Genomic DNA, 6087 nt, shown 5'->3' with positions numbered 1-6087 from the left:
TAGTGTCCAAATCAAGGGAGGAATTTGATCAGGTTTTGGGTACCTTTGGGTACTGTGGCCATTGTAGCAATACTTTAGAAAAGATTCAGAGAAATGGGGTCAAAAGAGGGCTTTTATAGTCCCAGAACGGAGACTGCTTGGATTAGGTTCAAGCTTCAGAAAAAATAGGTGAGAACACGATAACAATCCTAAACTGCAAAAAGACAAATCTTGATTGAACATTAAAAGTTCTTAAAAGTAAGAGCAGCTCTATAGTGAACCAATTTTCCAGAGGAAGATTGGGTTTGCCTTCACTAAATGTGTTCGAGCAGAGGCTAGAAAGAGGCTGCTTGAGGAAATTCCTTAAATGTCAATCCCTACTTGGGCAGAGAATCAAGTGTTTCGAATCTGGCTTGATCTAGGATGCTCACGATTTCCCAGGTAACAGAATAGCAGAGTTGGAAGGGACTTTGGAGGTCTTCTAGTCTAAGTATGGATCACGAAGTGTTTTCCAAACCTCAGGGAATCTACAGCAGGGCTTAGTTCAGAGAAAACAATCCTGAACTTCTATTATATGGCTGCCTTCTGTTTTGCAAAATGGATCTAACCTAAGTCTAGAGCAGGGGTGTCAAACTCGATTTCATTGAGGGCCACATCAGGGTTGTGTTGTGGGGAGGGGGGCAGCTCAACGTCACTTGTGTTGGGGGCACCTGTGGAGGCCAAGTGCTAAGGCAGGGCTTCCCTCAGACCCTCCCTCACTCTCATTATAATCTCTCTCCTTCCTTCCTTCCCTCTTCCTTCTCCTTCCCTCTTCCTTCTCCTTTCTTCTTCCTTCTCCTCTTTCCTTATTTTCCTTCCTTGCTCTCTTCTCATCTTTTTCTTTCCAATTTCATTCTTTTTCTTTGTCTTCCATCGTTCCCTTTCTCCTTTCCTGTCCCTTCTTGCAGGCTCAAATGCAAAAGGGGAAACATATCTCCTTTTGTTTTGTTTTTAGTTTATTTTCGCTGGCAGAGGCACCACGGGCCAGTTCTTTGCTGTTTCCAGGGTAGCCCTGCAGGCCAGATCTAAGCACTCCATGGCTTAGATCCGGCCCGTGGGCCTTCAGTTTGACACCCCTGATCTAGAGTCACCTGTCACTTAAGCCCCACAAAATTCATTTCTTCCCTGCCCTTCCACAACTGGGTTTTTGATTGCAGCTTTCTAAATCTTCTAATTTACTTCCTTCTGCCTCCTATTGACCACCATGGATGCCTCTTTGGGAAAAGTAACAAGACAGCTCATTTGAATATGTTAATCTATTTGTTTTTCCATGGCCTATTGATCAACACCAATATACATCTCTGTCAAAGAAAACAACAGTGGAAGTTATTTGATTGGATATAGGAAGATGTCTGCATTTATTCAGAGAAAGTCTATGGAAAATGGCATCTATCTTAATAAATGTATTATGCAGGGAGTTCTTATCACTCCTTTAATAGCCTTTCCGAAGTTTGAAAAAAAGCAGATGATAAGAGGTCAGATGCAGGTTAACTTCTAGTGGTGATGGCACTATTGAATGGTGATTTTCCAGTTTCAGAAGAACACATGCAATACAGTTCAAATTTGGAATGCAGGAAGCAGCCAAGAAGAAAAACCTAAAACTGCCAAAGTAGATATAAAGTGCACTAAAGAGAAAATTTTAGGAGCAGTTTTGTGTCTACAAAGAGGACCATTTTAAATAATGGTTTGATATAAATCTTGATTTTTTTTTAAAGTTGGGAAACGATGAAAATAATGCTTGTGAGCAAAGGAACATCTCAGAAAAAAACAGAGATGATGTTGTTGTTGTTGTTGTTGTTGTTGTTGTTATTATTATTATTATTATTATTATTATTATTATTATTATTATTATTATTATTATTATTATTATTATTATTATTATTATGGCTCATTTGACTACATTTGCAAACCAAAGAGCAATTTATAATGTTGCAATGGTGAAGAATGAGCTATGGCTGCTTTTCCATATCTTATTGTTTTATTTATGTTATCTTAATTATATATATTTAGGGAATCCATATTTACTAAATGGACCGTATTTACTTTTTGAAAAGAGACACTAAAAAAACTAAGAGAAAAATACAAAGTCCAGAAGACATCTTCTCCAGTTTACTTCCAGATAAGCAGTGACTGATTCCAGACAAACAATTAGCAAAAAGCAGTACTGTACCTAAGGAAAAAAACCACACTCCTTCCAAACCTGGCAGGGCAAAGTACTATATATAAACAGGAAGCAAAATCTATTCAAAGGGATATTACTTAGCTGGGTAATAAAGCATCTGCAAACAATCAGCCCAACCCAGTACCAAGGTCTGCACAGTTGAACCCTGAGCTACATACAGCATATTCTCTTCTATTGGAATATACATTTCTGTATACATATATAAGCACACTCATAAACTACCTGATAGTTATTCAGGGAAGAATGAAGGACGACAACATATAAAAGGGACCTCACTAAAAATGTGCCAGGGCCATATCTCTTAGAATCAGCAGATACGTTTTGAAGAAGTATGTACATTTATTACTATTGCAACTTTGGAATACATAAGAAGGTACTTAATGCAACTTCAAGCAACTTCAAGGAAGAATACAGTCCTATTTAAAGGTGATGGAAATACAGAGGTTGAAGAAATGGAAGAATCTGGAGTAGGAAGTATATTAACAATGTTTGGCAAAGAGAATTCTTGGGTTATTGCTAACAGCTGTTTCAAGCAACACAAACACAGACTCTATAAAACGTCTGGTCGTTGCTGATTGGACACTGAAACCCAGCTGAACTACATATTAGGAACAGAAATTGGAGAGGTTCAGGCCATTCAGCCCCATCACTTCCAATTGCGGATTGTGGAACAGATCATGTATTATTGGTGTCAAAAAAGGAGTTGAGTTGATAAAAGCCAAAGCAACTAAATTGAAGAGCGCAGGTGTGCTAGAAAGATTTGTCTTGAAGGACATGCAGTCAGAAAATTAAATCATTGATAGGGAAATTTAACATTTATAACTTATGGGAAAGAGACCTGGAGAAGCTATGGAAATGATAAGAAATATTGTGACAACTAAAGTTGGGGGGGGGGGGGAATATCCAAAGGTTCAAGTGGCATTTAGAATAATCTATTATGGTGGGTACAGAAAGATGGAGGTCTTCAACAAGGATGGGAGACAATTAAAGTTTGCAAATTTTCAAAACCAGATAATGAAGGACAATAAAGATATCTCAATTAAGATGACAATGGAAAGAGGAAAGTGACAAAAGGAAAATGAAATGTTTTTAAAATTTCAGAGAACTCACAGGAAAATGTAATTAGGGTAAAGGTTCTTCTTGCACATATGTGCTAGTTGTTCCTGACTCTAAGGGGCGGTGCTCTTCTCTGTTTCAAAGCCGAAGAGCCAGCGCTGTCCGAAGACATCTCCGTGGTCATGTGGTTGGCATGACTAAACACCAAAGGCACATGGAAGGCTGTTTACCTTCCCACCAAAGGTAGTTCCTATTTTTTCTACTTGCATTTTTACATGCTTTCGAACTGCTAGGTTGGCAGAAGCTGGGACAAGTAACGGAAGCTCACTCTGTTACGCAGCGCTAGGGATTCGAATCTCCAACCTTTCTGATTGACAAGTTCAGCGTCTTAGCCACTGAGCCACTGCACCCCTGAGCCACTGAGTGGCGTAGGGATGGAGAAATGTGGCATCTGAGCAAGTAGGGAATTTAGCAGTTATCCACACGGCATGGCCCAGAAAATCAAGATGGTGCATTGGAACAATATGATTGAAACTCTTATTTTTTTTTATCTGCAGAGGGTCATGTAAGGAAAATACATAACCAGATGAACAGGCAGGTTTCAGCAAAAAAAGAGGAGCACAGAATCAGATTGCTACCATAAGGTGGATAATGGAAGGCGCAAAAAGATTGAAGAAGGAGATTCATCTCTGCTTCATTGGTTGCAGCAAGCTTTGGTTGTATAGACTATGTCAGACGTGGATTTATTGTTCGGAAGAGTCTTTGCAATGAATTAGAATCTATTATTACATGAACTGAATTTCAAGAACAAGAGTGGTTCAGAGCAGGGCAAGGAAGAGAAAGGAAAGTACGGTTAGGGAAATCTTTAAAAGTGTGCAGGAACTCGCATAGGACCTACATTATTTCCTCTTGAGTGGGTAAAGATCCAAGACCGTTTTCGAAGTTTAAAGGGTGCTTCAGGCTGTCTCATCTTGCACAGGCACCCACAACCACTTACACAGTCCTTTGAGGCACATATCGTCCCAGCACCGCTTTAATTTTTATAGAGAGTGCAAGACTGGCGGAATTGGAAGAGAGGATGGCTGGAATTGAAACTGGAGGTCAGAAATGGTAATATGCTATTTGGATAGAAGTAAGATTAAGTAAGGAGGGATGCGGTGGCTCAGTGGCTAAGACGCTGAGCTTGTCGATCAGAAAGGTCAGCAGTTCAGAGGTTTGAATCCCTAGCGCCACATAACAGAGGGAGCTCCCGTTACTTGTCCCAGCTTCTGTCAACCTAAGAGTTTGAAAGCATGTAAAAATGCAAGTAGAAAAATAGGGACCACCTTTGGTGGGAAGGTAAGTGTGCCATGCGCCTTCGGCGTTTAGTCATGCCAGCCACATGACCACAGAGACATCTTGGGACAGTGCTGGCTCTTTGGCTTTGAAATGGAGAAGAGCACCGCCCCCTAAAGTCAGGGATGACTAGCACATATGCGAGGGGAACCTTTACCTTTTAAGATTTTGTCAGGTTTTTTACAGGTAGTTTTAGATTCACAGGTGTAATTGAGTTGGAATTACGATAGTAAGTTCTTATGTAGGTTACACAGGTGTGTCTGGACCTGATTTTTTGCTATTGTTTGCAGCCGTCATTAAATGAACACAGTGGTTTTAAGCAAATACAGTGGTGTTTAAGAAATTCTATTTTACCCAATCTGGTGGGTTGTGTTTTTTTTTTGCCAGAACCCTGAAGTAAACACTGTATTGCTGGGGGGAAAAACCCATCAAAAATTGCTGTTATGTAATCCTGGGATGCTACATGTAGCTGAAAAGGTGAGCCCATACTGTGATCATATGTGTTTGTGTGTGTGAAGTCAACTTTGAAGTCAAGTCGTAAGTAGCTTTTGGGACAGTAATTTTGAACTGACACTAAATGACTGTTTGTATGATAATAAAAGCAGAATATAAACCGTGCCCCCCCCCCCCCAATAATGTGAAATATTAAAAGGAATGTCAGGTCACCCAGCCTGCTCCTTGATGGATCTTAAGGCAGGTGGAGAACCGGACCTGGCAATTTTGCTCTCTTACATTCAAGAAGATACACGATATTAAAATGGAGACACATCAGAGAAGGAACAAGAATAATCCTCTGTTTGCAGAAGTGACAAACTTGACAAGATAAGGATTATTTCTATGACAAACCATAATAATAATTTTATTTTAAAAAGTCAAAAGCAATGGACTTCCCAGCGGGAACCTATCGGGAGACCTTGTGGCAAGAAGGCAGAAAAAAACGCAGATAGGAGGGCTCGACGGGTCTAACAAGGAAAAGGCACCGAAATCCATTTCTGCGCTGGGATCTATTAGCATCTTTTACGGATCTTGGATCCCAAAATAACAGAAACGCAGGCGGGCTCTCGATCACTTTGGGGAGATCTGGGGGGTTGCAACGGAGTCGCAATCAAGTCGCTTAGTGGGGGAATTGACCTGGAAGGACCGCGGATCGGTCGATGCGTCCTGGAAGGAGATAAAAGATCGGATGCTCCTTGCAGGCAACGATCCCCAAGCAGAAGCTCACAGCACAGAGCGCCTTGGGCGGATGGACGGAAGGGGTGGGGTGGGGACCGTACAAAAAAACCACAAACCCTCCTAGATTGCTGGATCTAGGATCCAGCGGGCAGAGAGGATCCGCGGTGGGCGTCCCCCCCCCTTCCCCTGGAAGAGCCTCGGAGGATCCTGGCCGAGAATGAGGGCGGGGCGGCGATCGACGGCACAGCCACCATGAGTCCGTCCAGCCGCCTCGACGGCACCTAACTAAATAACCCCGCGGGCGGGGTCTGGGTGCGCGCGGG

Source organism: Natrix helvetica (assembly GCF_964273705.1).
Source record: "Natrix helvetica genome assembly, chromosome: 6".
NCBI lineage: Eukaryota > Metazoa > Chordata > Lepidosauria > Squamata > Natricidae > Natrix > Natrix helvetica.
Note: the sequence above shows the minus strand (reverse complement) of the source record.